Source organism: Typopeltis vanoorti, chromosome 21 (assembly GCF_054136105.1).
Source record: "Typopeltis vanoorti isolate ZY-2024b chromosome 21, IOZ_Tvanoo_1.0, whole genome shotgun sequence".
Classification (NCBI taxonomy): Eukaryota; Metazoa; Arthropoda; class Arachnida; order Uropygi; family Thelyphonidae; genus Typopeltis; species Typopeltis vanoorti.
In genome coordinates, this window is record NC_143569.1 from 37,846,546 (window position 1) to 37,861,976 (window position 15,431).

At 34.7% G+C, this 15,431-nt stretch overlaps 1 protein-coding gene across 1 annotated transcript in view; it reads right to left on the reverse strand.

Moving 5' to 3' along the window:
- LOC150094747 (uncharacterized) overlaps positions 1-15,431 on the reverse strand; it is a 437,902-nt gene that overhangs the window by 193,272 nt on the left and 229,199 nt on the right. The window lies entirely within an intron of this gene.

The following is a 15,431-nucleotide window of genomic DNA, read 5'->3' on the forward strand; positions in this document are numbered from 1 at the left end:
TAAAAATGAGGATATTAGGAAAGAACTTGACATTGTCAGCATCCAGGAATGCGTTAGCAGAGCTAATCTCAGATGGTATGGTCACTTAAATAGAATGGGAGAGGAAAGATTAGCAAAACAAGTGTTCTCTGCCAGGTTGGCAGGAAAACGACCCAGAGGAAGACCAAGATATAGGTGGATTGATACGGTACAAAGTGCCTTAGACGATAGAAATATAAGATCTGATAATGTTGGAGTCTTGACAAGTAACAGACTGATTTGGAGGAAAATTGTAGATAGGAAGTTAGTAATGATGTAATTTTTTCATGTAGTACTGTCATATCCTGTACACCCCTTGAGGGTACATGGCAGGAATTTGATGATGATGATGATGAATTAAAAAAAAAAAAAAAGATACAGTAATCCCCCGATTAGTGCATTTTCGATTAGTGCGCCCACATACATCTTAAAAATAAATGTTACAAATTTTAAAAATTTTCTATCTATACATTTTTTATGGCTAACTATTTTAAAAAATCACTCACTAGAATGAAATAAAATAATTTAGTTATCGATTTAAAAGATTTTACAAAGTTATTTTTAATGGCATACTACACTACTTCCATGTATAGTATACTATGTTCCAAATTTTTACTGCCAAATACAACTTCTCTCATACAACCTATGGATCAGGGTATCGCAACCTTTAAGGCATACTACCTGAGAAGAACATTTAAACAGGCAATAGAAGCCACATCTGGTGAGAATTATATGACATTAGTAGAACTCTGGAAGAAATTTAATGTTAACTCTGCTATTGAAAATATTCATCAATATTGGATGAAATTACTGTTAGCAATATGCGAGCCGTTTGGAAGCATATTCTTCCATATTGTGCAAAAGATTTTGGAAGCTTTTCAAATGAAATGGATAATGTTGTTGAGGAAATTGCCAACATCGGGCATGAACTGAGTTTTGATGAGATTGACAATGATAACGTCCAAGAGTTAATTAAATCTCATTCTGAAGAATTGAGTGATTCCGACCTGCCTAAAGAGATTTCAGAGAAATAATTTGAAAATATTTTTTGTACAATCAAAGTTTTTAAGCAGCAATACTTAGAGGCTGACCCTGAAGAGAGAAGCAGTAAAATTTGCAGAAGAGTAAAAGAGGCAATAGGGCCATACCGTCGGTTGTATGAAAAAAAGAAACAAAATGCCCAACAAACTACGTTAGCTCAATTCTTTGTTAAGAAGTAGAATAATAAAATTTATATTCTGAATATGTTTTATTGTCTTTCAGCTTCATGGTTTCCCCTTAACTAGTCCCTGAAACATATCTTAATTCTTTTATAAAAAAATTAAGGTTCTTAATTTTTTTATAAAAGAAATTTGAGGAATGAATTATACTTTTTCCCATAGGTTATTATATTCGATAAGTGTGTTTTCGATTAATGCACCTGTTTTAAGGAACGCATTAGGTGCACTAATAGAGGGATTGCTATATAAGGAGTACTTCCTGCAGATCACAAAAATTTCACCAATAACATATATGCTATGCATGAAATAAGTATTGGAACATTCTTGATATGTGTATGTTTCATATAATGAGACAGTGGTGTGTAAAATCATGCCAAAGCCAATACCTCCTATTCTGGAGTAGACTTGTTTGCACAACCGGGGTTCTGGCAAATGATGCTGCCACCAAAAATAATAGATTTATTAAATTATTCCTTTATAGCTTTTCTTATTGTAGGCCTGAAGTGGCTGTTGATATATCAGAGCACTTTCTGGCTTCTTCCCTTCTCCTTCTTGTGACACATAATGTTAGTAACAGCTTCATGAGTATACCAAACACACTGTAGGTATCCCAAAACTCCTGCATTTGAAGGTGCAGAATCTTCTGCAGACTAGCTGCTAGATGGTACACAGGACTAAACTAGATGGTAATGAATCAGAAAACTTCCCGACCAGCTAGTGAATAATTCATCCTCACATAATCAACTAGGTAGTGCCTGGAGAGAGTCTGAGGTATGAAGGGGAATTGAACTGTTAACACAATGGACTCAAGACTGGGTACCCCTCTCCATGTGTGTGTAAATGTGTGGATGGAATGGTTGTGGGATTTTTACCTGCATTACAGTAACATGCTTCCATCTTGAACACTGCAGACCCCCCAAACTTGTTATCACTAATGACTAGTTTCCATTCTTATTCTCCCAGCCCCAATCTGACAACTGATAATACAATGAAGCATCTAAAGCATATGTACAAACAACACTCCTATATTAGTTTTTGTGTGTGTGTGTGTGTGTGTGTGTACATAGTAACTCCTCTCTTATTTGTATTTCCTTATTTTATCACTTTCCAAAGAAAATTTTTCTAAAAATATTCCAATGAAGATTAGGAGAAAAAAAAACTCTCTCTTGCTAGCTACTCAACCAACTGTTTACTGATAGCATCTCTGTTCTCAAAGAGAGATATGTGTTTCAAATTCTTGTAGCATGGATGGATATTTCTGGTAGTAGATGCATTTCACTGCTCTGTGTGAGACAACTACCTAGAGTGGATGGAAAATGGTAAAATATTTCAGTTTTTTTTCTCTAGAGTTCTGTTTCTGGATTATCTAATCCTAAACGTACCCGCAATAAATACTAACATATGATGACAGGTTTACAACCATTCGTAGGCAAATTATCAATAATTTGCCCACGAATTTTGGATGTATTGATAATCCAATTATCAATACATCCAAACGTAATTTTTGAAAGAGCCACAAGCAGAAAACTTGCATCATGTTTGAATGACAGTTAAGCCTTTTTTTTTAACATAATTAATATCTATAACTTTTGTCCAAACTTGCTTCCACCTCTCCTGCATCATTATTCAGAGGAAAGGCATTTTATTTCTTGCAATTCTTGAACTAATAATCTTGGTAAATGTTCTCCTTCCCATGGTTCCAAACTTACAAATATTTAATGTCTCCTTTGATTCCCGCCCTACGCAAAGAAATCAGAGGGCATGTCTTCTTGATTCTGATGATATTTCTCTAATTGTTAATTTCTATGCTACTGTGAAACCTTTCAACTAATAATCACTAGAGCAGATTCAGTAGTGATGATTAATAGTGGATCTTCCAGTTTCTGTCCCCCACCCATACACAAATGACATGGTAAAATTTGCAGAATGTCAAGATATTACTTTTTTCTGATATCTTTAAGGCATAAAAGTCTCTTAAGCTCCCACATTACTGGGAGCGTATCGTATTTAAGAGTACTATCATGTGTACTGGATTGCCAGCTTTTTCTTTGGTTGCATACTACATGCGATGATGGAATGATCTTTATCCTTAAACAATGCAGAAAATGCTGAGATACCAGAAGGTTTAACCTGCACTCTTCTCCTGAATATCAATGGTGTTCTTCACTGGACCACAAATATAATTCACATTTTTATCAGAGAATATACTGCTCTCCTTTTTACATTTGACAAACACACAAATTGCCAAAACATCTAGAATATTAACTTCTGTAATCCTAAATTTTGATTTCATCAGAACTTAGGATTACAGATTAGGCATCTCCCAACTGCACCGAAGAATCAAGAAATTCGTCAATGCATTTCTAACAACTCTGTTAAAGTTTGATGCTTGAAAAATTCAATAGCTTCATTTTTTGCAAAAAAAAATTTTTTTCCCATCCCATTTTACTTATGACAATACTCAAATCTGTGAACAGGATTTCTTTTTGGAATGATCATCAGTATTTTAGAAATTTCCAGCCTAGTTGGTTGAGTGGTTAGTGTATTCATACTCCAACAAACAGATTGTGAGTTTGAAACATCCTGATTATTAGAGGGCTTGAATGAATTTCCACTTGAATATAACACTAATAAAATAAAAAAATCCTTACCCAGCCCAGAATCCTAATGCAATATAGGTTTAATATTTCATAGGTAAAAGTCACAAAAAAAAAAAAAAAAAAATTAATAAAATAAAATTCAATAATAATAATAAAATAAATTAGATTCTTTCTCTCTCTCTTTTGCTTCAGGCATAACATTATCTCTGAACAGCTAAGAACTCTATATAAATTACAAATCTACTGAACTATTGAATACTGTTTTCATAGTTCAGATGGTGAAACCAAGAATTGTCTAAAAACTTTGACTCACTACAGAAGAGAGCAAATCAAATTAATAACCCATCTCTCAACAATTCAGCACTCTTATTATTAAACACTTAAATGACTAACATATGTTGAAAAAATACAGAATTTAAAAACTCCAATATATTTCATTTATTGTGACATGGAATCATTAGGGAGAGAAGACATCAGTTAACTATATTGAAAAAATGAATCACAAGATATGAGTTATACCATGTGCTTACTAGCTTGTGTCTTAGTCACAGTTGAGCTGACAGGATAATGCATAATTAAAGTTCAAAGGAATAAGTTAGATAGTTTCTGTAACTAAAAATTAACCTAATCAATATTTTAAAAAAATAATAAGCAAATAAATAAAATAAAAATAATTCTTTTCACATCTGAGAGGTGACTGTGTCGTGACGTTCTATTTTCATGTTATGTTCTAAATCCGCCATCTTGCTAAAAGTCACTTTCATAAAATAAAGGAAAACTAATTGCAAATTAATCACTGATCTAAGGGTAGAGAAATTTCTATTATACTGCGCCACTCTATCCTTAGATAAGTCTATATGAATTAGTAAGATTAATTCAAAATTAGTTAGCAGTCTTTTCACTCATTCAGGCCGATGGTATTTATTTTCTTTCCTTCTGGGATTCCCGCTAGATCCGAATTTTTGTGAACGGTGCAGTAAAAAGAAATTCAGGCAAACACAATATTTAAGTTAACAAACAAAACATTTAATATATGGTTATATAACAAAATACATGTATTCCACTTTTAAATATGATAACTCAGTCAAGCTAGTACATCAGGTCAAGTCATTCACAATAAATCAATCTTTCACATACAATTTCACAGTTTCAGAATCACAAAGTTCCTATACTCAACTTATTACAATAGAAATTCTTATTTAAACAGTTTCCTTGTGTCTCTCAGCTACACTCTACGATTAACTCATAACAGGCACTAACCACGGTAGATATCATTTCAATGTCTATAGTTTCAACTCTCAGCCTCGATGGTAAGCTACAGTTAATGTTACAAACAGCGCAACGGAACTAATACTTAAATCTTCATACACTGAAATAAACTAATGTGACTGTCCTTACCAGAAATAATCTTCAGTACTTCCAATATTTTGTGAGCACACTTTCAATTTGTATTTATCATACTTGCGAAACACATTTATAAAAATTCTCCAAGGTTATAACTAAGCCTTATTAATCGCGCTTCAAAAATCCAGATAACAACTATAAGGTACATTAATTATTCTTATTTATCATTCATCAACTAGTTTAACTCCGTACAATTCCCTTTCTTGGTAGTATAGAAATAAGTCGTAATTGTAGACTGACTGGATTTATTCAGTATTCTTCTTTGAATGTCCAGTTCTCTAATTATCCGATTACGGCAATAATTTCCTTTTATTACTATGGCTGATTTTGCTTTCAGCCAACTATAAGATTCACTTATAAAAAAAATATCTACTCAACTCTTCCCTAAGAACCTTTTAATTACATCTACTTCTTTAGTTTACTTCCTTGCTACCTTATAGTTCCAAAGTTCCGTTCCGACTCTCACTTACAACTACGTATCTATTTTCTCTCTTCTCCACAAACGCTCCCTTCACACGCGCCCGTTTATTTTCATGCGTCTCCATGACAACCGATAGACGTAAACATTCTCGCGAATGTTACATTACGCTATACCACTACATTGAGTTATTACATAACATTAAGCTTTCACAAAAGGAATAAATAGAATGATCGCATTTCAATAAATGCGCAGTTAAACTACAAATATAAGTTCTTACAATATTGACAAAATAATAAATAAAACAGCTTAATAATATTTAATACAGAATCTATTTACCATTAACACATTTCTTTGATTAAGCAATTAAATATTTGACATAATTAAGGTAGTTATATGATATCAATTACAATTTATGTTATTTACATCAAATAATATTTACAAATATAGTTCTTGTGACGGAAAGTCATGTTGGATTCTGAATCAAACAACATTTATTCTATTTTCTACATAATTAGAATCCAACAACTGCCATTAACTATTCAATTTTTTTGAACCATTAATGGCAATCATCTTCCTGAACTTGGCATACGATCAGAGTAGTTAAGGTTCAGATGATTTCAGAAGGCTTCACATATTCAAGAAGGAACAGTCAGTCAAATTTGAATCTGCTGGAATGAAGAATACTGGTTTAGTTTTCCAAAGAGCTTTGTTTTTAATGGCACTTTGTAGCATAATAAAGTTTATTAAACACACAATTTCACAAGAATATAATAATTTTATTGCTGCAAATATTTCAACCAGTCATTATCAACTAACTGGTCAACATTATCAAATATATCAACTAACTGGTCATTATCAGTGTATTAGCATAACCACCAAGTGAAGCTAAATAGGATCAACAAAGAATGTTGATCCTATTTACACAGCTGAGCCATGTGTTAGAATTCCACCTAGCAGGTGGTCACAATAAAATAAGATTAGAATTAAGGTCCATATTTAAGTGATTTGAAATAAAATTAAATTAAAAAAAAAAAACTTAATTGAAATACAGGGGGAACCATTTATGAGGATGAGACTCTCCTAAATCTTGGCAATAGAGAGGCAGTCATTCCTATTTAAATTTGGGCAGTGTAGAAGTGATTCAATTCAACACTCTCTTTAAATAATTACTCAAACCTAAACCTGCACTGATGTAAAAAGCCGAGTAGTGGTCCACTGGATACCATGGTCAATGTTCAAGTTGAGCAAAGTCAGATTTTTCAAGTTTATTGTCATTGATATAAGATTGGTGTTTGTTCTTGTAGTAATTTTTCAACAGAACTTCCTGTTTGTCCAAAGTATGAGCAGAGGCACTTACACTGAACCTTGGAAACACCATAGATGAAGACAGGGGGAGAAGGACTGTTTATCTTTTGTGGATGATAATCAAGTGATAAGATAAAAGATAAAAAAATATTTTGTTGATAGAGAATAGAGAAAACAAAATCTGCTTGGTTACCATCCATGAAAGTCAACCCCCCCCCACTTTCCTGGTGTTTACCAGGTCTGGTGTGAGTGCCTCCACTCATACTTTAGACAAACAGGATGTTCTGTTGAAAAATAGCTACAAGAACAAACACCAGTCTTATATCAACAATAAACCTGAAAAATATTGTAGTCAGTGTCTGCTCCTTGCTCAAGGAGCAGACACTGACTACAATATCCTATGATCCAATACTCATCTTTTGTATCAGTGCAGGTTTAGATTTGAACAGTTATTTAAAATGACTGCCTCTCTCTATTGCTAAGATTTGGGAGCATCTAATCCTCATAAATGGCAAGCGATAGTGCATTTCTCCACTCCACCCCATATTTTAATTATTTTTTTAAAATTAATTAAAATATGGTTTTATTAAAATTAAATTTGGATCTTAATTGTAATTTTATTTTACTGTAACCACCTGCTAGGTGACATTCTGGCAAATGGCTCAGCTCTGTAAATAGGATTAACATTCATTGTTCTTAGCTTCGCCTTGTGGTTATGCTGATGCACTGATGACAACTAGTTAGTTTCTGGTCGAAATATTTGTAGTAATAAAATTATTATATTCTTGTGAATACATGTATCTAATAAAGAGCTCTGTGTCTAGTGTCAGTGGCATGAAAAGCAAAGTCAGACTTGTCAGATTCTAAAAATGCAATGTAATTCTCATGTTCTTGGATTATAATTTTAGAAGAATGGCCAGTCTGCCCAAAGTTGACCTGAACAGGACACTTCATAGATACCTGGGCTTCCAAACTCGTTTGAAGGAAGTGTGCAGATTGTACTTGCAAAAAATTCATGCTATTTGTCCATATGTTTCTTTAAGGTGGGAGATGGGAATTCTTTTCCCATCAGATTGTAGTCTGGTTGAGGGATAACTGTCAATAATTTTCTGGATGGTAGCTTTCTTCTAACCATCAGTCACCAGAATCATTTTTATTTCATTTAACTCATCTAACAGAAGGGAATCAGAAGAGAAGATTGCATGAGTTCTGTGTACAAGACTTTTGATAATACCTATCTTCAGTGATGGATGATGGTATGAGGCCGAATGATTGTATGCCAATTTCAAAGTCCTGGGAAGCGAATGCCATCAATTATTCCTAATTTAAAAAATATATATATATTAAAAAAATTATTTACTTTTTTAAAAATATCGACCAGGTTATTAAACTTTTAGTTTCAGAAGCTATCCAACTTGTTCCTTTGAACTCTAATAGTGCATTCTCCTGTCAACTCAAACTCAGTTGTGACCAAGACATGAGTTAATAAGCACATGGTATGCGACTCATATACTATGATTTTGAATGTAGCTAACTGATCTTCCCTTCTCTTTCTCTCTCTCTGATGACATCCACATTATACTGGATGAAATATATTGGAGTTTTTAATAAATTCTGTATTTTTTTTAAATTTTAGTTTTGTAAGGGGTTAACAACATGTCTAGTACCCTTTAAAACTTCTAATTCACTACTCGTTTTCTACAAATATTTCCATGTAGTGAATTATCTACATTACTATGGAGACTGCTAAACCCTTAAATTACTAATTACTCCAGTGGAGGCTATTCACTTTTTCACAGTTCAACTCCAGAGTCACAGAACTCTTCGATTTCAGTTATTCACTTTGTTGCTGTTTTACATCACTATGATTTTTCTAAGCATATAATTTTTTTTAGCTGAAATGAGTGCTATTTCATACTGCCTATTAGTGATGACAATACACTATCTACCAATAATTGTCCAGATACCCCCATTATTTGAAGTTATGGAACATTCAAGGTTTGTCAATAACATAAAATCCGGTGTCAAAGCAGTATTTCGCTGTAGCAGTTGAAATAGTGCTATGATAAAATTATGTCGTGTTGCCATGCAGGTGGGATGGCAACACGACGTGAACTCAGCGACTCTGAGAGACGTATCATCATGGGCTTCCACCATTGTGACAGCCCATGATGGCATGGCATGTCCATATGTACCACTGCTGCTCAAATGGAGAATCCAAAATCAACGATTGGTAATGTGATCAACAAATGGAGACGTACTTGCATCAATAGCACAGGAAAACAACACCCAGGGCTGCAGCCATTTTTGGACAGGAGAGTGTTAAAACAAGTTACAATCAGCACAGACCATCCGTGATGAGTTCCAGAGTACCAGTAACACCATGGTGAGAACAAATACCGTACGAAAAGAACTCCATTTACTGGCTTTACATGGAAGAGCAGGGGCACACAAGCCAAACATCACAATCACAAAAAAGGCAGCTTGTTTGGCCTAGTGCAAAGAGCATGTGAACTGGACAACTGACAAGTGGAAAATGGTACTTTGGAGTGATGAATCAAGGTTCTCCTGTTTCCAGTCTGATGGCAGGATGCAAGTGTGGAGGCAGCCTGGTGGACGTTTGTTATATCACAGTGTGTCGTACCCACAGTAAAGTTTGGTGGGGGAGGAGTAATGGTGTGGGATGCATTCAGCTGGTTTGGAGTTGGATCACTGTCCATGGTTCCAAGAAGGCATCTCAGTACCTTGACATTTTGGATAATCAGGTGGTGTCTACACTGTGGAGTTTTTATGGAATGGAGCCATGGTACTATCAAGACAACAATGCCCCATGCCACAAAGTTGAAGCTGTTACAGAATGGTATGAAGAGATGGGTGTTAAACAACTGCCTGGGCTTGCTCAGAGTCCTGACCTCAACCCCCACTGAACACTTGCAGGATGAATTGGAATGGCAATTGAGATCCACATCAGTACATCCTCAATCTGTTGCTGAATTCAGTGCTGCTTTGATGGAGGAATGGAGACAAATTCAACTTGATGTCTGCCACATATTGGTGGAAAGCCTCCCTCAAAGGGCACAGGAAGTGATCAAAGCCAAAGGTGGACATACCCCATATTAGGGTTCGCTTGCTGGTATCAATTTTAAATTGTTAAAGTGTCTGGACAATTATTGGTAGATAGTGTATGTACTTAGGAGTAAAGTACTTAATCCAAAAGATGATATACCATAAAAACAAGTATGACTTTTTGTTTCCAGTCAAAGAGAAAGATTAAATCTTCAGCTTTTCAAATGGCCTCAATATAACAGATATATTGCACAGGCAGACCAAAGCATAAAAGAAGTGCAATAAAACATTCTATGGTCACATGTTATATTAGATATTTATAATAATATAATAGTAAGAGATATCAGTGAGAAAAGAAGGAAATAGGAGAAAAAGTTCAGCTGGTTTGGAGCACCAGCTGAACAAACACACTACTGCTAATGTTTTGGCCTATGTGAAGACCGAAAGATTGTTCATAACAATGATCGTTGTACTTAAAGAAATTTGCAGATTTGTATTAGTGAGAGGATGTCTGATGGAAAAAGCGTTTGTACTTTCCAGTAGATTCATTTATAAGCAGTGTGTGTGTGTGTGAACGATGTTCAGGGTCTTGGGCACATCAACATAGGTACATCTAAAGAAAAGAGAATATAGCTGAGCAAAGCGGTGGCTTGCTTCATTTGTTGAAACAGCTAATCAGTATGATAATGTTTTAAAATGAAACAGACAGCACCTGTCACGTTGCTGTCTTGTGTACATGACAAGTTTTTTTAGTTTGTTTAGTTCTTTGGTCCAATAAATATATCTATACTCAGACTATCAGTTCTTCATCTTCAACACCTTCAAATTATACCAATTCAATCTGCTTCGTCCAAAGTACTGTATCATCTTTACCTTCAAAAGTGCACACAGGTATGTCAAATTAATAATCCTTATTTAATATAATTCCATTTATTTAGCATCTCTGTAACCTAGTTGTATAATTCTTTAAAAAAAAAGGTGCTCCATTACCAAAAATAGCTTTGCTTTCTTTGTATAATTACAAATATAAGGAAGAAATAAAATTTAATCTTATCTCAGCTGAGAGATCTAGATTATGCAGATGAGAGTTTTGATATCATCAGAATACAGTGATATATAAAAAAAAATCAGAAGCATGGTATAAAACGGCTGAAAAGTTGGAGTTAAATATTAATAAAACAAACGTTCTTAAATTGATCATCAAATGCCAGAATGATTTGATGAACATGCAGTAGAGTTAAGAATTTTACATGCTTCAAAGTTAATGCTGATGCTAAAGGTGGAACTGATAAGGATATAACACAAAGATTGATAAAAGCAAATATTACGTTCATAAAATTGAATAATATATGGAATTCCTCAAAATATTATAATAAAATCAAAATAAATATCTTCGATAGCAATGTCAAGGGCATGTTATTATATGTATCACAAACATGGAAATGGAGAAGGAAACAGGAAACTAAAAAAAAAAAATGTCTGCATAAAATATTTTGGCCCTAATGATAACAAATAGGGGTGCTTAAGGGTCAAAGCTGTATAACTAAAAGGAGACCTCCACGTAGCCTTTAAAGGAATGTGGAGAACTGACCAGGACTTCTGACTTAATGTCCAATCCTCACATTCTCATCGTGCACCCTGTTGGGTATCTACCTGGATACTGAACGAAAGAGGATGTGCTAGCAATTTGGGATATAGCCGACCAAACTGTATTCTTATTAGTTTAACCCAAAATACAAAATGATGGTACAACATGACAAAATTTCATGCTGGCTGGGGCATCGCCTGGTTAAACAAGAGTCCCTGTTGTTTTCACCAGTGAACCAGGATGAACAGCAAAAAGTCAGCTACTGGAACAAATCTGAAAACACACCCCCAACTCAACATTGCCAGAGTTAAAGATCGGTACTATCAACATAAGAAGCCTGAATGGCAAAGAAATGGAGCTAGCGGAGGAATTAGATAAGTACCACATCGACATAATAGGGGTGACTAAAACAAAAAAGACAAAAACTGGTGAGATCATTCTGAGCAATAAATACAAAATGTTATATTCAAGCAATGACAATCAAGGAAAAGAAGGACAAGCCATTGTATTCAACACTAAATACAAGGCTAATCATCTTGAATGGCAGGCAGTCTCAATGAGTGATAATTGCCCACATCACTCAATGAGTGATGTGGGCAATTATCAGACTGGAGAACTGGACAATAAAACTTATTTGTGCCTAAGGTCCTACAGAAGGTTCTACTAAGGTAGAAGTGGAGGAATTTTTTGAGGATTTAGAGAAAGCAGCTGACACAATGAAAAAGGAAAAGTTGGTCCTTGTTGGGGATCTAAATAGCAGAGTAAGAAGTGATTTTCAGACATACAAAAATGTTTTGGGAAAATTTGGAAAAAGAGCAAAGCTAACAATAATGGGAAATACCTGTTGCATTTCTGCTCAGGACATGGACTGGTTATTACTAACACCATGTTCCAACATAAAAATGTGCATAAATTCACATGGAGAGAAGAAGAGGCAAGGAATAAGAAAAGTTATGTTATTGTTGATAGCGATGTTTTCTCCCTGGTGCAGGACACCAGAGTATACAGAGGATTTGAAATTGGAAGTGATTAGTCTTGAGCAGGATAAAATTGAATTTCATATTGAAAAGAATAACATGTAAGAAAGTTTTAAAGCGAATAAAAGTTGAGCAGCTCTCAGATGTGAACTGTAGACTAAAATACACAAAGATTATTGAAGAAAAAATGAAAGAGTTTGAGAACAGGAATCAAACCTTGGAGATTCAGTGGCAAACTCTGAAGAAAACATTGATTGATTCTGCCAGAGAGGCATGTGGTGAGGTTGTCTGCAAGGATAGAAAAAATCAGAACTCCATGGTGGACATAGGAAGTTAAAGAGACACTGAAAGAAAAGAAGAAAGCATATCACAAGTTCCTGGCAAATAAGTCAGCTGGTGCTCTTAGAGAATACAGAGACAAATGTAAGAAAGCTAAACACTGTGTAAAACTAGCTAAACAAAAGTGATGGGAGGACTTACTTTGGCAAGAATATAGAAAATAAATATCAAGAAGGTGACAAAATATTGTGGAGGTTGTTGAAGAAGCTTAGGAATGGGGGAAAGAGTGCTGTAAAAGGAGTTAGAGATGATAAAAGTGACATGAAAACAGAAGGAAAGGATATTCTTGAAGTATGGAGTAATTACATTGAGAAATTGCTAAATGAAACAAGCAGTGATAGACAGTGGTAAAAACACTCAACAGGCATAAAGTCAGGAATATATATCCATACTTGAAGTTGAAAAAGTCATCACAGGCTTAAAATGTGGAAAGGCAGCAGGAGTAGATGATATTCGACCAGAAATGCTGAAGTATGGTGGTATAAAAGTCTTGCAGTGGCTGCACTGCATAGTTCAGAAGGCCTGGAAAGAGGGATGAATTCCTGTTGATTGGAGTAGAGCTCTCACAGTACCCATATATAAAAAGGGAAATAAAACTGAATGTGAGAATTACAGAAGTATTTCCCTACTGAGTGTTCCTGGCAAGATATATACAAGTATACTTGAGAAACGGTTGTGAACAATTGTGGAAGAAAAGCTTGGTGAAGAACAAGCTGGATTCAGGCCAAATAGAGGCTGTCAGGATCAGCTCTTCACTTTATGACAAATAGTTGAGAAACCATGGGAATATAACAAAGATCTCTATTTAAGTTTTGTAGATCTGGAAAAGGCATATGACAAGGTGCCAAGAGAGAAGCTATTCAATACGCTACAGTTATATGGTGTCAATGGGGCATTATATCAAGCAATACTTTGTCTTTATTTGAGTTGTAATTCAGCAGTTAGAATTGAATTAAGTACAGGAAGATGGTTTAATGTTAAATCTGGTATGAGACAAGGATGTACATTATTCCATCTGTTATTCATTATTTACATGGATCACATTATGAAGGAAAGTGGTATTAAATATGATATCAAAATTGGAGATGTTAATGTCTACCCGTTGTTTTATGCGGATGATGTTATACTTATCAATAAATATGCTACAAGTCTGCAAGATTCCCTGACTTAAATTGAATAACTGTTGTAATAGATATGGTATGAAGTTCAGCAATAAAAAGACAAAGACAATGAAAATAGGCAGAATGGCTAAAACTAAAACACTAAATTAGCTGTATACAAGACAGTGTTCAAAGCAGTTTTACTTATGGAACTGAGAGCTGGGTCAGAAGTAAAACACTTGACCAAAGACTAGACTGAAGATATGAGAATCCTTAGAAAGATTAGAGGCATGAACAGATGGCATCAATGGCAATATCATATTAAAAACAAGTATATTAGGAAAGAACATGATATCGTCAGCTTCCAGGAATGTGTAAGCAGAGCTAATCTGAGGTGGTATGGTCATTTAAACAGAACGGGATAGGAAAGATTAGCAAAACAAGCGTTCTCTGCCAGGTTGGCAGGAAAATGACCCAGAGGAAGACCAAGATATAGGTGGATTGATACGGTACAAAGTGCCCTAGACGACAGAAATATAAGATCTGATAATATTGGAGTCTTGACAAGTAACAGACTGATATGGAGGATAGGAAGTTAGTAATGATGTAAATTTTTCATGTAGTACTATCATATCCTGTACACCCCTTGAGGGTACATGGTAGGAATTTGTTGATGATGAGGATGATAACAAATAAAGAATTATATAAAGAGAATTATACGTATATTATATAAATTATATAAAAAGGATCCTCAATGAAATAAAAACATGTAGATAGAAATGGACTGGACATGTACTGAGAATGAACAGAGGAGAGATTCAAAGGTAGTTTTGAAATAGATCCTAGAAGGAAAAAGCCTAAACTAACTTGGCAGAAAAGAAAGATGATCAGTTCAGGAGAGTGAGAAAGTATCGGAATTAGTTGCAAAAGACGGATCTTGGGATGAAAAGACTAACTACAAGCTGTGTTTTCCATGTAGCTACAAAAAAAAAAATTGATGAGGTTAGGGATTTGGGGATGATGGTGGTGGCCAGAGAGTTAAGTTCTGAGGCTATTTCACAAAAGTGAGTAAAACAGCTCAAACGATCACTTGGATATTAATAAATGCAATGAAGAGCAGGTAAGGAAGTTATTATAACTCTTTATAAGGTTTTCATATAACATCTGACCTGTGCACAGATTTTGTAGCCTGGGTTTCTTGGGCATATGGAAGTGGCTGAAAGAAACCAGAGGGGAGTAACCAAAACGGTAATTAGTTTGTTTAGTGCTTCCTTCCTACAGCATAGACTGAAGGATCATGTGTTGCAAAGTCTAGTTGATAGGCAAACAGAAAAGAGAGAGATGACAGAAACATGTAAGTTGCTAAAATTGTTTCTTTCAGCATCTATTTTAT